We start from the raw sequence: 19,063 nt of genomic DNA, 5'->3' as shown, positions 1-19,063 counted from the left end.
TTGTCCTTTTCATTTAGTTCCAGGAATACTTTTATTTCTTTATTAATTTCTCTTTTGACCCATTCATCATTCAGGAGTGTGTTGTTTATTCTCCATGTGTTCAAGTGGTGACTAGGGCTTCTTCCAGTGCTGATTGTAAACTTTATTGCATTGTGGTCTGATAGAATGCATGGAATTATTTTAATCTTTTTGTTTTTGTTGAGGTTTGTTTTGTGCCCCAGTATATGGTTGATTTTGGAGAAGGTTCCATGGGGTGCTGAGTAGAAATTATATCCTTTGGTGCTTGGGTGGAATACTTAGTAGATGTCTGTTAGGTCCTTTTGATATATGGTATTATTTAATTCAGATGTCTCTCTGTTAACTCTCTGTCCTGTTGATCTATCTAATGGAGACAAAGGGTATTGAAGTCTCCTACTATTAATGAGTTGTGATTAATCTGTATCTTAAAGTCCTGTAGTATTGTTTTTAATTAAGTTGGGTGCACCAGACTTTGGTGAATATATGTTCATGATTGTAATAAATCTTGGTTTGTTGTTCCTTTGATCAGAATGAAGTGACCCTCTTTATCTCTTCTGATTGGTTTCAGTTTAAAGTCTGTTTTGTCAGATATTAGAATTGCAACTTCTGCTTGTTTCTTAGTGCCTTTTGCTTGGAATATTCTTTTCCATCCTTTCACCTTAAGGTAGTGCCTGTCCTTGAAGGTGAGATGGGTTTCTTGCAGACAGCAAAGAGATGGATTTTGTTTCTTAATCCATTCACTGAGCCTGTGACTGAGGAGTTCAGTCCATTAATATTTAAAGTTATTAATGAAAGATGAGTATTGAATCCTGTCATTTTTATTTCTGTTTACATTTGTAATATAGCTGTACTTTTCCACAGTTATACCTTCATTGAATTTCTTTCTGAAATCCCTTGGGTATAGTCATTCCTTTCTTAAGCTCTTTGTATTGTTTCCAGAACCCTCTGAAGGGCTGGTTTTGTGGACAAGAATTCCTTTAGCCATTTTGTGTCATGGAACGTTTTTCTTTCCCCTTTGACTACAATAGACATTTTGGCTGGGTATAGTAATCTGGGTTGGCATTTGTGGTTATTTAAAACTGGGAATACTTTGGTCCACGTTCATCTGGCTTTCATAGTTTGCACTGAAAATTCAGCTGTAATCCTAATGGGTTTTCATTTATATGTGACTTGTTGTTTCCCTTTTGCAGCTTTCAGTATTGTCTCTTTGTTCTGCACATTTAAGGTTTTTACTATGATGTTCCATGGAGAGTTTCTCTTCTGTTCCTGTCTGTTTGGAGTTCTATATGCTTCTTGTATTTATATGGGCATGTCTTTCTTTAATTTTGGGAAGTTTTCTTCTTCGATTCTGTTGAGGATCTGGTCCATGCAATTATCTTGGGATTCTTCTCCTTCCTGTATGCCTATGATTCATAAATTTAGTTTTTTATGCTGTCACATATTCCTGCATATTCCATTCTTGTGCTTTCCTAAATTTTTCATAATCTTTGATTGAGTGGTCTAGTTCGTCCACTTTTTATCTTCCAGTCTTGATATTCTATTTTCCATTTCATTCATCCTGTTAGGGAGGCTTTCTCCTGTACTTTATAATTGGCTTACTGAGTCTTTCACTTCCTTTTTCATTTCAGCCTGAGTAGTCTTTAATATTTCTAGCTCTTTTCTCAATTCATTCAGAAGTTTATCCCTATCTTCCTTCAGTTCTTTGATTTCTTTGTGTGTTTTTTAAATTCACTGAATTCTTTTATCATGTTCAAAATTGTTCTTTTGAGTTTCATATCCTGTATTATCTCTAGGGGGTTCTCATTGTACTCCTTTAGAGGACTATTGGTATTTGGTGGGGATATATTATTTGGTTTTTCATGTTATTATTTTTTCTCTGTGATTTTGACATGTGAATTTCTTTTATAGTTTCTGATTCTTGTGTGAGACTCAAGCCTTCAAATTTAGGTCTGTTTCTTTTTGTAAAGTTTATGTGTCTTTGTGGTTTACTTTTTGGACACGAAAAGCTGGTTCATCTAAGCTTCTGGTTCTCTCTTTTGATTTTATACTGGAGTGGCCAGATTGCTTTTGTCTTCAGGAGTTCCCACAGAGGCCCAAGTCACATGAGGATCAGATGCTCTCAGGCTTTCTCCAAAGGTCTGGATCCCTCCAGGAAAGAGTTTGGCCTCAGGAATTTGGTGGTTGGACTGGCCTGGGAGCAGGGCCCAGTAAAGGTGCTGGTCTCTGGCAGCTGGTGGCCATGCCACCCAGAGACACAAAGGGAGATGGGGGTGAGGAGAGGTCCCAAGGGCTCCTAGGGACTGCACTGTGGAACTGGGTTGGTCTGGATGCAAAGGATCAGGAAGCCGAAAGATCAGCCCTGGGGTCCAGGAAAGAGTGTGGTGGGCTATGCAGCCCAGGGAAGCAAAGGGAGGTGAGGGCAAGACCAGGCCCAGAGAACTCCTGGGGACCTTGAGAAGGAACTTGTTTGGTCTGGATGCAAAGGATCAGGAAACAGTGGTGGTTCCCTGGTGTCTGGGGCTCCAAGACAAGGAATGGGACAGGACCCAGGCTAGGAGGAGAAACCAGTGGGGGAGATGGGAGGGTGAATGAAGCTGGTGGAGTCAAGGCCTGGAGGGCTCGATCGACTTACCTGGAAGAGAGCCTGAGAGGCCAGCACATCAAGGAGGTCCAGGAAAGCAGAGGGAGATGAGGGGAGGAACAAGGCCCAGACGGCTTCCAGGGACCTCAAGAAGAAATTGGGTCCATCTGGATGCAAAGGATCAGGAAGCAGTGGTGGCCCCGGACTGATAGATCAGTCCAGGCCTCCAGGAGAGTTTGGTGGGCCATGCAGCCCAGGGAAGCAGAGGGCTACTGATTTTTTTACAGAAAAAATTATCATGTTACTAAATTGGAAATTTAATATGCATAGAATAACTGATTCAATGAAATCATCCATAGAAACAAACCAATGACACTTTTCACAAATACAGTAATTGCAATGCTAAGATTCACATTAGCATAAAAGACCCTTAAGTCAAAAGCCCTGTTAAGGATGAAGAAGAAAGCTGGAAATATCACAGTAAAAACTGATCTCACTATATACTACCAAGCCATAGTAATCAACATTTAGAAGCATAAATACTAACTTACAGACCAATAGAGTAAAAGGAGTGACGTATGATAGACCTTGGTTGTCAACTTCAATCTCTGCCCAACTTTTTTAATACAGGGACTCTCAGAAACCTGGATTTCACCTATAATGTTACATTGACTGAATACCTAATTATCTGACTATTTCTGATTCCCTAACACTGGGATCACAGACTTGTGATGTCACATGTGATTTTTTACACAGATGCTGGGGGTCTGAGATCATATCCTCATACTTGCCAGAGGTATAATTTACTCAGTCATCTCCCCAGTCTGGGACAAAATATGTGACATTTCATGGAAAAAGACAGCCTAAAGCTTGAGGTAATTTGAACCAGGAGTTGACCCCATCTGATCTCAGACTGTTCCTTCTGTTTTCTCTTGGAAATGGTCTTCCAACTTAGGATGTACTATCCTAATTTATTTATTTTAATTAAAAAGTATTTTATTGAGTTTTTGTTCATTTTGTATAAATCTTAAACAAAGCTATATTCCCTCTCCCTTCCGTGCCTCCTCATACACCTCCACCAGATTCCATGCATTCTCTCATGTATATTAAGTCCTTTCCAGTCATCCATTTGTGCCTAGCTGTCTTTTGATGCAAGTTCATGCATTGCCGTGGTAGTTTAGATAGGTAGTCACCCTATCTAGTCTCTCCCTTAAAAGAAGATCTGATCTCCCTCACCAAGTAGTAATCAGTTCCCAATAGTTCCTAGGCTAGTGTTGGGGCCTGCTGTCCATTTTCCTTGTTCTATGCTGGGTTTTTGTCTGATTGAGTTGATATGGGCCTTGTGAATACTGTCACCATTGTTGCAAGTTCATTTGAGCAAGTTCCCAATGGCCTGGAAAGTCTCTGTTTCCTTATGTTCATATACCAACCCTGGCCCTTATAATCTGGAACCTGCCACTTTACTGAAAGTATTGATCATTTCTAGCAGTTTTGTGGTGGAGATTTTGGAATCTCTTTTGAGTAATATCACATTGTCTGAAAATAGTTGTAATTTGACCTCTTCCAATTAGTACTCCTTTAATTTCCTTCTCTTGTCTTATTGTACTAGCCAGAGTTTCAAGCACTATATTAAAAAGGGGTGGAGATAGTTGGCAGCCTTGTCTGTTCCTGATTTTAATGGGAATTATTCCAGTTTTTCTCCATTTAAAATCATGTTGGCTGTGGGTTTGTTGCATGTAGCTTTAATTATGATGAGCTATGTTCCCTCCAACAATTCCCTCTAGGACTTTTAACATGAATAAGTGCTGGACTTTGTCAAAGGCCTTTTCTACAGCTGTTGACATGACCATATCATTTTTGGCTTTAAGTCCATTCATATTATATAATTACATTTATTGATATGTATATTGAATGTCCCTGCAAATTGAATAAAGCCAACTTGATCATGGTGGATGATCTTTTGATGTGTGTCTATATGCTATTTGCAAAGTTTTTTTTTGATTCTATTTTTATTAAGGATGTGAGCCTATAGTTTTTTGTTGTTTTCTGTTTATTTATTTTCATTGTCTTTACCTGGTTTGGGTATTAGAGTGATACTGACTTCATAGAAGGAATTTGGGGATTCTCCCTCAGTTTCTATTCTTTTGAATAATTTAAGAAGCATTGGTTGTAGATCTTTGACTATCTGGTAGAATTCTGCGCTTTTAATTCATCTGGTCCTGGACATTTTTTACTTGAGTGGTCTTGTTGAATTTTTGTAATTTCACACAACAGTTCTTAATCAACTTTAAACCCCCTCCCCCATTCCTGCACCCAACCTCATGTATTCAGCCTTACATTTTAAGTCCTATCCAGTCAAGCATTTGTACCCAAATGTCCTTCAGTGTAAATTTGTCCACTGGAGTCTACTCAGCCCATTTAGTGATTGTATGTAAGACGTACTTTCCCTCACCTAGTAGCAATCAGTCTCCAAGTCTCCAGTATTTCTTAGTATAGTGCTTCCCGCCACCCATTTATCTCCTCCCCCCCTGGGCTCTTGCTTCATTGAGTTGGCATGGGTCCTGTGCTCGATGCCACCATTGCCATAAAGTCTCATGTACAAGCTTCCAGTGGACTGAAACCCTCTACTTCTCTATGTTCATGAAGCAGACCTGGAGATTACAATTTGATAGCGTATAGATTTTTTAAATATTCTTGATTAATGATCTGGGGCTTTTTGTTTGTTTGTTTGTTTGTTTTGGGGGGGTCAGATTTAATGTTTCCCTTTGTAGCTCTGATTTTGTTAATTTGAATTTGTTCTTTCTTTCTTTTGGTTAACTTGGTTCAGGGTCTGTCCCTCTTGTTTGCCTTTTCAAATAACCAAGTTTCAGATTTATTAATTCTTTGTATTGTTATCTTTGTTTCTATTTCATTAATTTTTGCTCTGATTTTTGTTATTTCTTCTCATCTGCGAGGTTTGGGTTTGGTTTTCTCTTGCCTTTCCACAGTCTTGAGTTGTACTGTTAAGTCATTTATATGTGCTCTTTCTGAGTTTTTAATATAGGCACTTAGAGCTATAAACTTCCCTCTAAGACTGCTTTTAAAGTGTCCCATAAATTTTGGTTTGTTTTATAATCACTTTCATTTTATTTCACTCAAAGAATGCTTTTATTTTTTTCTTAATTTCTTCTTTGACCCATTCATCATTCAGGAGTGTGTTGTTTAATCCCCATGAGTTCATGTGGTTACCAGAGCTGTACTGCATTGTGGTCTAATACAATACATGGAATTATTTCACTTTTTTGTATTTCGTTGAGGTTTGTTTTGTGCCCCCATATGTGGTCAGTTTTTGAGAAACTTGCATGGGCTCCTGAATAGAAAGTGTATTCTTTGGTGGTTGGGTGGAATATTCTATAGATATCTCTTTGGATCATTTGATATAAGATGTCATTTAATTCAGATGTCTCTGTTTATTCTTTGTCCAGTTGACCTGTCTATTTGAGATAGTGGGGCACTGAAATCACCTACTATTACTGAGTAGGAGTTAATTTGTGTTTTTATAGTCCTGTACTACTGTTTCTATGGAAATTGGGTGCACCAAAGATTGGTGCATATATGTTCATAACTGTAATATCTTCTTGGTCAATTGTTTGTTTAATTAGAATGAAGGAACCCTTTTTATCTCTTCTGATTAGTTTTCATTTGAAATCTATTTTGTCAGATATTAGAATTGCAACATCTGCTTGTTTCTTAGTGCCATTTGATTGGAATATTTTTTTCTGTCCTTTCACTGATGATAGTGCCTATCTTTGAAGGTGAGATGAGTTTCTTGAAGACAACAAAAAGACTGATTTTTTCCTTAATCCCATCCACTAGTCTTTGTCTTTTGACTGGGAATTGAGGCCATTGGTATTTAGAGTTGTTATTGAAAGATATGTATTGCTTACTGTCATTTTAATTTGTTTTATTCTTGATCCTGTGTCTTTTTTTTGGTAATTATATCTTCCTTTGTTTTCTTTCTGTCACCACTTTGTTATAGTCATTCCTATCTTCAGTCCTTTGTTCTGCTTCACACATTCTCTAAAGGGCTAGTTTGGTGAACATGAATTCTTTCAGCCTATTCATGTCATGGAAAATTTTCCATTCACCTTAGACTATGATAAATAGTTTTGCTGGATAAAGCATTCAGGGCTGGCATCCATGGTCATTGAGACCTGGGAATAGTTTGGTCCAGGCTCTTCGTAGTTTGCACTGAAATGTCAGCTGTAGTTCGATAGGCTTTCCTTTATATGTAGCTTGTTGTTTTGCTCTAGCAGCTTTCAGTACTTTTTCTTTGTTCTGTACATATAGTGTTTTTACTATGACACGTCATGTGGAATTTCTTGTCTGGTCCTCTCTAATTCATGTTGCATCTGCTTCTTGTATCAATACAGATATTTCTTCTATAATCCTGTTGAAGATCTGGTCAATGCCATTGACCTGAGATTCTTCTCCTTCCTGTATACCTATGATGTGTAGATTTGGGCTTTACATGGTGTCCCATATTTCCAGCATACTCCATTCCTGTGTTGTTGTTGTTTTTCTCATTTTTCCACAGTCTTTACTAGAGCAGTCCAGTTCTTCAGCTTTGTCATCCACTCTTGAATTCTTCTATCCATTCATTCATTCTACCTGTGAGAATTTCTCCTTCCATTTCTAATTGATTTATTGAGTTTTTCAATTCCATTTCCTTTGTCTTGGCTTTTCAATATTTCTATCTCTTTTGTGAATTTACTTTTCCAATCTTGAATTGTTTTTGTTATTTACTTGAGCCACATTTTTTAGCTTCATTCATGAGTTTATGCCTATCTTCTTTGAGTTCTTTTCAGTTGTTTGTGTGTTGTTTCAGCTCTTTGATGATATGTATGATTTCTCTTTTAAATACTGCATTGTGGGGTCCCTCAGGGTGATTCTCATTGTAGTACATGTCTGTAGAACTGGTGCATTTTGTTGGGGACATATTCTCTTGGTTTTTCATATTATTTTGTTTTTGCATTGTCACTTTTGGCATATAGATATCTTTTCTTGGTTGTGTGTCTGATAAGAAACTCTATTTGCCCTCTGTTTAATTGAAGTTTGTTTCTGTTTATATTGTTGTAACTTGGTTGCTTATTGGTCAGGTATGAAAAGTTAGTTGGTGTGTGCTTCAGGTTCTCAAAGCATAGTAGACTGGTATGAGTAGTAGATGAGTCTGTGGCTGGTATATCCGGAGGGGGTCCAAGAGCAAGATAAATTTGGGAGAGCCTGTGGAGGATCTAACAAACTAACCTGGAGGATGCAGCTAATCTGTGTACAGGAGCTAAGGATGCCATGTGTGAGTCTTGGTTAGGAAGCTAGTCCAGAGATCTGAGGCAGAAGAGCAAGAGTGGCCTAGGCCCAAGGCTAGAATGGGAAGAAAGTGCAGGGAGAGAGCAAAGCTGCTCAGGCTGCAGCAGAATCAAGGTGCAGTGTGAGCAAGGTTTGACATACCTGGTAGTATGCAGGACTGTGGCAGGCAGATCAGGAGAGGGGCAGAGGGCAAGAAGGGGGTTGGGACAGCCTGTGGAGGGTCTAACGAACTAAGCTGGAGGATGCAGGAAGTCTGGTGAAGGGAATCAGGATGCAGTGGACAGTTCTGGGTTAGAAACCTGGTCCAGAGATCTGAAGTGGAAGAACAGGCCCAGGGCTAGAAGTGGGGGGATAGGGTGTGGATAGAGGGTGGAGATTCTCGGGCTGCAGGGAAATCCAAAGCTACCAGATTACTTACCACTTCATTCTTACTTGATATTCAATATTATTGACATTTTTGTTCATTTTTATAAAGACTCTTCTCCTTAGAAAGTGAGAGTGGTTAAATTTAGTTGTCAACTTCACATACATGGGAAGTAAGACCTCAATTGAGGAATTTCCTCCATCATATTGGCCTGGGGGCCATTTTGTGGGGTATATTCTTACTGTCCTTAAAAATATTTTATTATTATTTTTTTAATTTTATGTGTATGAGTATATTGCCTGCAAATGTGTGCAATGCCTATGGAGGTCAGAAGATGGCGTCAGATCCCCTGGAGTTAATAGGTTAAAGAATGATTCTTAGCTGCCCTGTGGGTGCTTGGAATCCAACTTCAGTCCTTGCAAGAACAGTCAGTGCTCTTAACCACTGAGCCACCTCTTAAGCCCCAATGGTTGTTAATAGGAAAACTCAGCCCACCATGGGCAGTGTCATTACTTGGCAATTAGATCTGTGCTGTATAAGAAAGCTAGCTCAGCAAACCAAAGGAAGTAAGCTAATAGGCAGCTTTCCTCCATGGTCTCTGCTTCAGTTCCAGCCTCCAAGTTCTTCCTTTGAGTTTCTGGCTTATGTCCCTCAAAGATGGACTCTGCCTTGGAAGTAGAAGAGGAAATAAACCCTTTACCCCCCAAGTTGGTTTTGTTCAGTGTTTTATCATAGCACCAGAAAAGCAAAGTAGGACAGGTACTAAGATTCTGTAAGAGTCCCCTCGTCTGCCTCCTTCCACGTCTTCCTCTGTCACTCTTGCTCTCAGTGAAGCTATCTGTTTTCCTGCCAATTTAATAACTATTCTTTGTTCATTCACTTCCCCTTTATCCAATAATTTTTACAAAGCAAATCAATATTTTAGTGATTTTATTTTTTGAATAGATCTTTATTATACAACTACCATGAACACTGTAAGAGAAGAGCTGATGTAGAATTAGAAATAAAACTGAAAGCAGAGCAGATACCATTCCCAGCTTTGTGTCCAGAGATATAACAGTATTGTAAAATTGTGGGTTCTTAAGCCAGGTATTTGTGTCTTGTTCTTTGTAAAAGATATCTCTTGTGAGGATTGGAAATTTCATACATGAATATACTGAATTTTTGTCATTTTCACCTGCTATTGCTCTCTTTCAACTCCATCTCTCCTGTTGAACCCCTTCTTTACAACAAGCCCTTCCTACTTTAGTGTCTTTGTTTGATCCATTGGATTTAATTACAGTTGTTTGTATAAGCATGTGTTATGTACTGGAACATGGGAAACTTATCAGTTGTAGCTTTACAGAAGAAAATGACATCCTTCCTCTCAGTAGCTGTTAACTGCTCATATTCCCTCAGAGATGGGAGCCTTATGATCCCCTCCACAGCACATGATGAAATATTGCCTGCTCCAATCTTGTGCAGGTCTTGTGCAGGATACCGCAACTACAGTTAGTTCATGAATGTAGTATCTGAATCAGGCTCTGAAGACACTCTTTCTAAGCATCCTTCCTTAATGCCTGACTCTTACATTCTTTCCAAACCATCTTCTATGATATTCCTTGATTCTTGAAAGGGATGATATATTACAGATGTCCCATCTAAGGCCAAGCACTTCACACCCACTTGTCTCCATATTTTGACCAGTTGTGAGTCTCTGCATTAACCACTGCCCACTGTAAGAGGAAGTATCAGTGATGAAGGCTAACAACAAAACAAGTTTATGGGTATAAATTTAAATATAAATAAAAGGAAATTTGGTAATTTCAATTTAGCAAAGCAATTATTCTCCTATAACCTCCTCAACCCTTGCCTATTGACCAGGTTCACAAGTACCTGTCATGAGTTCTTTTCTATGAAAGGATCCTCAAATTCTAAGAGAAAGTGGTTGGTTACATTCACAATAGTCATGACACTATTGCAACAGTGAGCATATTTTGCCATGAAGGTCATTATTGTAGCTTGTGGGGCCTATAGCTGGGTGAGGACCATTGATGACTTTTCTCCTCCAGAAGCCTATATACCACCTTCCAACACCATGAAAGCCAGCCAACAATTAAGAAACTTCTAGTTCAGATCCACCTTAATTTCTCAATGTCCTTTATTCCAACTGATGTATAATGCCCAGTGACAACCAAGGGGTATGTTGTAGGGGGCCTCTGGAGTCTCCCTAACCAATTCCAACAAATGCTGGCAAGAATTTGGAGAAAGAGGAAGACTTAGTCACTGACGGTGGTAGGGTAAACTAGAGCAGACTCTATGGAAATCTATGTGAAGGCTTCACAAATCCTAAAATATAGAATTGTCATGTCCCATGTGATACCACTCCTGGCATCTACCCAAAGTACACTACATCCTACATCATAGATACCTGCACATTCATGTTCATTGCTGCTCTTCATACTAGCCAGGAACAGAAACCAACCTAGATGCCCAGCAACTGATCAATGGATCAATGCATCATATGCACAGTAGAATTTATTTCCACTGAAAAAAACTTAAACTATGAAATTTGAAGGAAATGGATGGGACTGGGAAAAGATTATACTGAGTGAGGTAACCAGCCCTAGAAAGACAAAATAAATAAATAAAAATAAAAATAAATGCTCTGCCTCATACATGAATCCTAGCTTTGAGCTTTTGCTAGTGTTATTTAAATTGAAGTGACTATAAAGGCAAGGAAGGTGGAATGTTACCATTAGAGAGGAAGGGGGCAGTTTTAACGGAGGGATAAATATAAAAGAGGAGGTGGTGAAAAGTGGGGGTGGAATGGTTTAAGTGTGGGTAGGGGTGGAGGATAGAGAGGAAGAGTGGTTGGATGGAAAGGTTAACTAAAACTGAGGATGTATGAAAGAGCCACATAGAAACCTACTATTTTGTAAGACTATTAACAATATAATTTTTAAAACTGCTTGAATGGAGACACCCTGCATGGAGAGCTAAGAGGAGCCTAAGATTATTGAGCTGAAATCCCGGCACCTGATGTTGTTCTTGGTGTTCTTTGAAACCCTCTCTTCTGCACTAATATAAATACTCAGGGTGACCAGCCAAATTCAAGCATACCAGAGATCTACCCAGCATCGTGTTTTTTTAATAAAATAACACTTTCACTAATAACTAATCAACATCAGGAGACTGCAGGAAACAGAACGGCTACTCTGGCTACCCAGGTCCTTCCGCTGTGCAACATGTGGTCCAAGAGTACATGTTCATGTGTAGTTTCTATTCTGTACTCTGTCAAGAATCATGTAGGGTCTGAAATTTTTTTCTCCTTGCTTTCATGTTGATAGGTTAAGCTATCTCTCTTTGGATGGTGACAAGAGACAAGGGTCCCGAGGTCAGAAACAAAGGACTCTGTTATTCACAATAAAGCTGGCAACCAGAGTTTCAGTTTTGTGTCAATCTCCCCACTCCACCATGTTCCCTAAAATCCCACTGCAGTGACAGGAACATTATGGATTCAAGTGCATGCTGTTGGCTACCTTAGATCATGGAAATGCCAGGCTTTGGAAATCCAAACAACATTGTTCTTTGCTCAAAGATGTTAACTCATCTCTTTGTACAAATGCAGTCCTGCAAAATGGCTTGTTAGCCTCCATGTGGGTGCCGAGAACCGAACCCAGGTCCTCCTCAAGAGCAACTAGTGATTTTAACTACTAAGTCATCTCTCCAGTTCCAGGATATTCTAATTCAGATTCTCAATGGTTTTATTTATTTATTTATTTATTTATTTATTTATTTATTTATTTGTATGCATAAGCGTTTACATGTATTTACATGTGACATGTACATGAATGGTGTCCAAGGAGGAGATTCAATCACCTGGATCAGTGATTATGAGCCACCATTTGGATACCAGGAATGACCTCAGATTCCTCTGCAAGAGCAGCACATGCTTTTAAGCCCTGAGCCATCTCTCCAGTCCCTTTCTTTTGTCTTTAAATCAACTTTCTATCAATTAATTTCCATGAGTACTCCAACTTATACATGTTATCACCTTAAAATCTCCTTTATTATACCACTTTCCTTTCTAAATGCATAACCCTTCTCTTTAGCAGTCAAACTAATTGCATGGTGTATCTTAAATCTGTTTCTCTTCCTTTTTTTTTAAACTTCTACAACCTGCCCATTGAAATCTAAAGCCAATCCAGTTACATTAAACAGTTTCCTATGTCTCAGTTTAACCCTGGGCATGCAGGGGAACAGCAGTACCTATTTCATAGGACCAGCTTTGAGTAACTAGTAGGTTACTATATGCAAAGAATTTTGAGAAATACAAGATTATAAATGGTCAATAATCATTACATGGAAATCTGGTTATTGACATCAGTTTCTTCCTCAGTCACTTCAATAGAATCCTTATTTCCAAATCTCATGGCATTTTGCAGCTTCAAACTGACATCCGTGTGTGACATTTTCCATTTTGAAAAGTCCATGCCCTTTGCTTCCATGATTTCCAACCACATTAGTTTTTTCCTGTATCTTCATCCCTCCATGATCAAATCCCAGCATCATTTATTATTATTGTTCCAGTAATAGATATCTGAACATCAAGCTACAATAACTTATATTTTTCAAGACAAGTACAAAAGGAAAACAGACGGTGAGAACATGGAAGGCAGAATCCAGAGTGATGCACAGGCGACTGGGGAAAACTCTTCAAGACCACATCTTTACCAACCCTCGTATCGCCACACTGATGTTGACTTTGTCCAAATAGTTTGATAAGTTCTTAGTATTTATAAGAAATAATGAGCCAGGAATGTCACAAATAGCTAAATTCATTAAAATTTCATTACTGTATTTATTTAGTCAATTTCTTTCTGAACAACCCAGGATAGCCACAAACTCACAATGTAGAGCAGGCTGTCATGTACTTCAAGCCCTCCCGCCTCAGTCTCCTGAGTACTGAGATTACAGATAGGTGACACAACTCATAGGCTTCATAAAAATCTTGAAAAATAATTTTAACAATAAATATTATAACAAATGGGCCCAAATCATAGACCCTTGATGAACCACAAGTTAAAACATTTTGCCTAACAGCATCTTTTTTAAAAGCAGATGCTACTGTTGAACAAGTGACTTCCTTCTGCCCACTTATTTCACAGCATGGCTATATCACTGTGCTTTGGATTACAAGTGACAGAATAACAGATGTCAAATGTTCAAAAATTAAAGGGGTTTTTGGGTCTTTAACTAATCAAGTCCATTTTTCTGTGACTCCTTCAGTCCTTTCTTTGGTTTTATCTTTGGAGTACCCTCATTCATGAAAGCAAAATTGCTACTGTAAAAATGACCCATCTCTACACATTAGAATTTATTGATTAGGAGATCTATGTCACAAGATTTCTAATCTATACATTGAGTTTCATACTGATTGGGTCAGCTCTGATGTCACTCATTCTTCATTAGAAATCCATATTGTAAAAGCAGATACAACCCAAGCCAATTATAAGGTAAACATAGATGAGACCATACCAAACCCTTTCACCCTGGTCTGGGAAGGGGTATTCTTCAATCTCACATAAAGTACACGGTTTCTTTAAAATGAAAGAGGTGAAGATTCCCAAATGAAAATCTTGGAGTTCTTCAGAATGAAAGAAGAAAAAATACAATGTTCCAAGCCAGCAGCTACTCAACATTCAGTGCAGACAGTTTAAATTTTTTCACTATGAAACTTAGGAACTATTTTATATCCTGTGATTGTAAAGGTACTTGTGAAATAAAAGAAGCAAATCGCTGGGCCTGGGGAGAAGGCTCAGGGGAGAAAGGAGCTTGCTGTGCAAACCTGGAGACCTGATTTCAGTCCCCAGAATCCCTGTAAAGATAGAAGGAAAGAACCAAGTCTGGAAGTTTTGCTCTGACCTCCACACATGTGCTGTGGCAAGCACACCTGCATGTGTACACACACAACTAATAATAATAATAAATAATAATCACTTAAAAGTCAATATTAAGAATCTGCAAGGGTGACGAGAGGAAACAGAAAAGGTTTCAGTTCTACAAAATCCATTGTTGAATATGGGAGGATAAGAAGATTAAACCTGTGAATGATTCAAACCAATCATTCATTGATTCATAGAATATATGTGGATCGTGTATGCCATATCATAAAGATGCCTTATGGAGTTCATTCTATCACACACTGAAGACTTATAAGCAAAAGTCCTTTCAAATACAGAGTGATTACCAATCATTAAAGTAAGGCCAGTGGAAAACCTGGCAGTATCTTTGTCACACCCTTCACTATTTCCTTCCTATGGAACACTTCTATAACAGTATTCAAATTGAAAACATCCCTTATTTTCAGTCAACAAGTTTCTGGGGACAGTATATTAAGGGGCAAATGGAAGAATAATTTATTCTACTCTCAGGTAAATTTTCTTAGTCACACAGTCTAAGAAAAATAACATGAAACAATGTTGAATGTACAACAACAAAAGTGGATCATTGTTCTCCTAGAGAGCTTTTATGTGCAAAGCACATTTGATAATAATGTGAATTCTTTTAGGTATTATATTCTGTGACTGTGTGGGGAAATAGTTTGGGCATAAATACAGAAGAAAGGATATTAAAAGGAAAAACAGAAGACATAGTTGATTCTTTTTGACAGTCTTTTGTAGTATGAAACCCGGGGTCCATATCATGGTGATAATGCTGAAAAAAATTTCTAATGACTTTATCATTATTCCCAGCAGTGTCCTGGAGTTCCAATTTTAAGGGCAGGGCTTTCTGTAGGCATCTAATGTGAAGATATAACTCAGAGAATTTTGTGAGAAATTGTTTCTTCACATGAAGTATACTTGATAATAACATTTTAATGTAATATTGACATTTCTGGTTTTTAACTCTGTTGGGCAGAATGTTGAAGAAAAGAAAATCACTTGTGGAGACTTCAGCAGGAGTGTCTAGAATCATGACAATTTAACCCAGTCTTATCCTATATCAGACACATTCGATTAGCAAGGAACTAAAGTTTCCTTCCTGGTTTACAGAAGCAGATCAGTCTTCAAGAGAGATGACACTGAAACTATTGAAATTATTATTAAAATGAATATTGTGGGCAGTATTGGAAGTTTATTTTGTGGGATTTAAATAAAGGAAATATTCTATAATTTTCTTCACCCCAGTCTCTCTCTCTCTCTGTCCCTCTCTCTTTCTCTCTCCCAGATACACAGATATATGCACATATTTTGATCTATGTGTTGATTTAAACACTTGGGTTGATTTGTTTTCACTTAATCTAACCAGTGTGAAACTGAGGCAAGTCTTCACATTTGATGATCCACATGCCATTTGAGCTGAACAGACAATCACCTGCATGTTTACTCCTGCATATTTAATCACAGACCAATCACATCCAAATCACCCTGTGTTTAACTGAAACCTTAGGGTCTCAGACTATAGACCCAGAGCTAGCAAGCCACTGTCTGCATTTAACAACATATCATAGTTAAAGCCGTAAGTATACAAGGTGAGCCTGGCTCAGGGTGTATATTTTAATTACTTAGGGTGTTTATTATACTGTTATCATTCCCACACCTGATAAGAAGACCAGTTAAGTCAAACTGAAGATGGAAATTTGGCATCAGCATTTTAAAATGCTCATAAAGTGGTTCTAATACACTCACAGGTTTCAGAACTATTGATTACACAGTGTCAAAACAAAGTGGAAGGGGTGAAAGAAAGGGAAGTCAAGCCAATTAGTTAGTATTTTGTAACATTCTATAAATGATTGCTTTTTTAATAAGATTTTGGCAAGTGTAAACACAGACTGTTATGCCTCAACCTGTCCAGGTGTGCAGTAAACCAAGATGGCAGATACTTTAACGTCCAAATTAATAAAAGGAAGTTTTGTGTTTGTTTTTCAATTTTATTTCATTTTATCAACCAGTTTCTGGCATGAAAAGATCTAAATGTGTGTATCCCAACTGCTGCACCATTGAATTGGTCCCATCTGCAGGCAGTCCTCACCCCAACCCACCTCACTGTTCATTTATACATTAAGTCAAAGAGATTTCCCCCTCTGAATTCCCATGTTTCTCACTCCTGTTGTACATTCATACTTCCTGACCTCATGTTGTCAGTTCTGCTAGTTAGTGGAATAAAATGACCTGTTGTTTAATTTCTGTATACAGTGTCAAGAGTTAGCAATATATGCCACAATGCCATGCATAAACAAATAAATAAGTAAATAAATCATAGCTCAGTGCACATGACCTTCCTTATCACCCTATTTTGTTATGAAGAAACTGTCTCAGAGAAGCAGACATGACTCACTAATAAGTTTCAGCAGCAAGCTATTTTTCCCAAGAGAATCTGACTTAAAGTACAGAGTGTGTTTGATAGATTGATTGTGGGTTAGGTGTATGAATCTAATACAGTAATAAGTGTAGAGTACACTAAAAACATAAACACATTAAAACTTACTAAAAGAAAGTTCACTGGCAAAACTTTGACCCTTATGTCTTGGGAACAGATTCAGTGACATTTCTTATGTTCATTCTGTGACTTTAAAAGATTTTCTAAATTATGTGTATATGTGGACGTGTATGGGAGGGTGTGTTATGTGAGTGCAGGTGCACATGTCAGTCTTGGGAACAGATTCAGTGACATTTCTTATGTTCATTCTGTGACTTTAAAGATTTTCTAAATTATGTGTATATGTGGACGTGTATGGGAGGGTGTGTGTATGTGAGTGCAGGTGCACAACATGTCGAATTCCCTGGTTCAGGAGTTACAGGTGTTTGTGAGCTGCCCAACTGAAATAGTCCCCTGAAAGAGCAGTAAGCCCTCTTTAACGACTGAGCCATTTCTCCAGGGCTTAGATCTGTGTCCTTAATGAAAACATGTTAAGACTTTGTGCACAGTCATGGGGAGAAGGTCAGAATATAACTTATTTTTAAATTTTATTTTTTATTGTACAGGGAAATTTTTCCCTTATGACAAACTAGAGTATCAGAGATATGGTTAAAATTTTTTGTCGAGCATAACAACCCACATAACAGAATATTCATCCACCATAGAAAACATCATTCATCCTTCTCAGAAGTAGCAATCTAGCTATGTGCACATATTTTAAGATACTCTTCAATGTATATAAGCTCATTAAATGCTGCATTATAATTTATAATATTTGCAAGGTCATTTATCACAGAAAATAAAATATTCCTGGGAATTAAGAGTTTTATTTATGTCTGTAAAGTAAAAGACTTGAGAAGGGTATCTAAGCTAGAGGTTGACAAAGTTGAGATTCAGAATTACCTCTCAGCTCTGTAAAATAATATCCTGAAGACAGAAAAATAACAATCTAACCTGCATATATATTAAATCCCTGAAGAGAAGACAGGCAACGAATGGAGGGCTCTCGTTTAACATTAGTTTATATGAAAAAGACCTAGAGGATTAGGTTAACATATACTCAAAATGTAATAAAAAGTCTCACACTTTGACACATCAGTAATTCTTATCTCTGAAATGAAATTCATTTTAAAAAACACCACAATTACTCCAGAATATCTTATTTTTGAAGTAAAATATAGGATTCTACAAAATGAACTGTCAGGTTTTTTGAGAAAAGGAAACAAAAGGGAATTTTTTCTGCTTGCTTTGATTATATCCCAAAGTCTTCATTTCAGTACAAAATATTCCTTATGGTAAGACCATGATATTTGGACAAGGACAGGCGCTATGACTCCTGTGTTCACAGTCTGCCTTCTCCCTGATGAATTAATGTTACTTTTATAAAGGTAACTCCCCAGTAGGCATTCCATATTTTAGCAAAGATTGTTCATATCAAATATCTTTTCTAGAAGGACTAGGGTCAAGGGCCATAAAAATCAGACCATTCCCTGCATTAAGTCCATGCTTCCTTTGCAAATCTCTCTCCCCCTTTTCCGCACTCTCTTCTGCTTCCTCCCTCTCTTTGCCCCTTCTTCTCCTACTCTGTCTTCTATCCATTTACCCCTGCTGTGTACCATAAGATGACCTGGAATTTAGAATTTTTCTGCTTCAACATCCAGAGTCCTAGAATTATAGGCGTCTTCCATGATGCACAGCCCTGATTTCCACTTGTACAAAACCTCCAAAGAAGAAAAAAAATAGATTATTTTTCACCAGCAGACTGTCCAAAAACTCTCCTTAAGTTTGTGAATACTTGCATTTTTGTGACTTTGAATGTATAAGTACTGATCGTATGTGGCACAATAGGTTCAGTTTCTGGGAGATGAAATTATTTTTTTCTGAAGAGAAATAAATAATGTATCCATAATGTATTCATTATGACTAATGAAAATTAGGTAATTGTGAAGCTCTCTGACTACTTTCCATTTTATTCTAAAATTTAAATAACTAACCTATTATACAAACATGTATTTCAGAAAATGGTAACTTGCTGGAGAAGCTAAATTAGAGAAGCAAACATATTAATGTGTTGTAATTGAATTCACCTGTCTTTCCTATGATGTCTCTTACAGCACATGAGAAGGAGATGCAATGTCTTAACTCCATTACTGGCTTTAATCGGCACAATAAGACCAATAATAGTTGTTTATCTTCTGGAGTGACTCGGTGAAGTTCTCCCCTCCAGTTTCCTTTCCCAAGGAATAGCCGTATCTCAGATCTGGTTAATTAGCCAGTAAGTGAAGAATAGAAATTTGTGATACAATCCCTACATTCGTGGTTGTTGCTCCCTAAAATAGTCAATAAACTTT

General features: G+C 37.8%; 1 protein-coding gene across 1 annotated transcript in view; it reads left to right on the top strand.

The window, feature by feature from the left end:
* The window catches only part of LOC103731729 (EGF-like and EMI domain-containing protein 1), a 616,338-nt gene that overhangs the window by 496,544 nt on the left and 100,731 nt on the right, over positions 1 to 19,063 (top strand).

Source organism: Nannospalax galili, unplaced genomic scaffold (genome assembly GCF_000622305.1).
Source record: "Nannospalax galili isolate Female #2095 unplaced genomic scaffold, S.galili_v1.0 scaffold33, whole genome shotgun sequence".
In the NCBI taxonomy this organism is placed as follows: domain Eukaryota; kingdom Metazoa; phylum Chordata; class Mammalia; order Rodentia; family Spalacidae; genus Nannospalax; species Nannospalax galili.
Note: the sequence above shows the minus strand (reverse complement) of the source record. Positions and strands in the feature narration are given on the sequence as shown.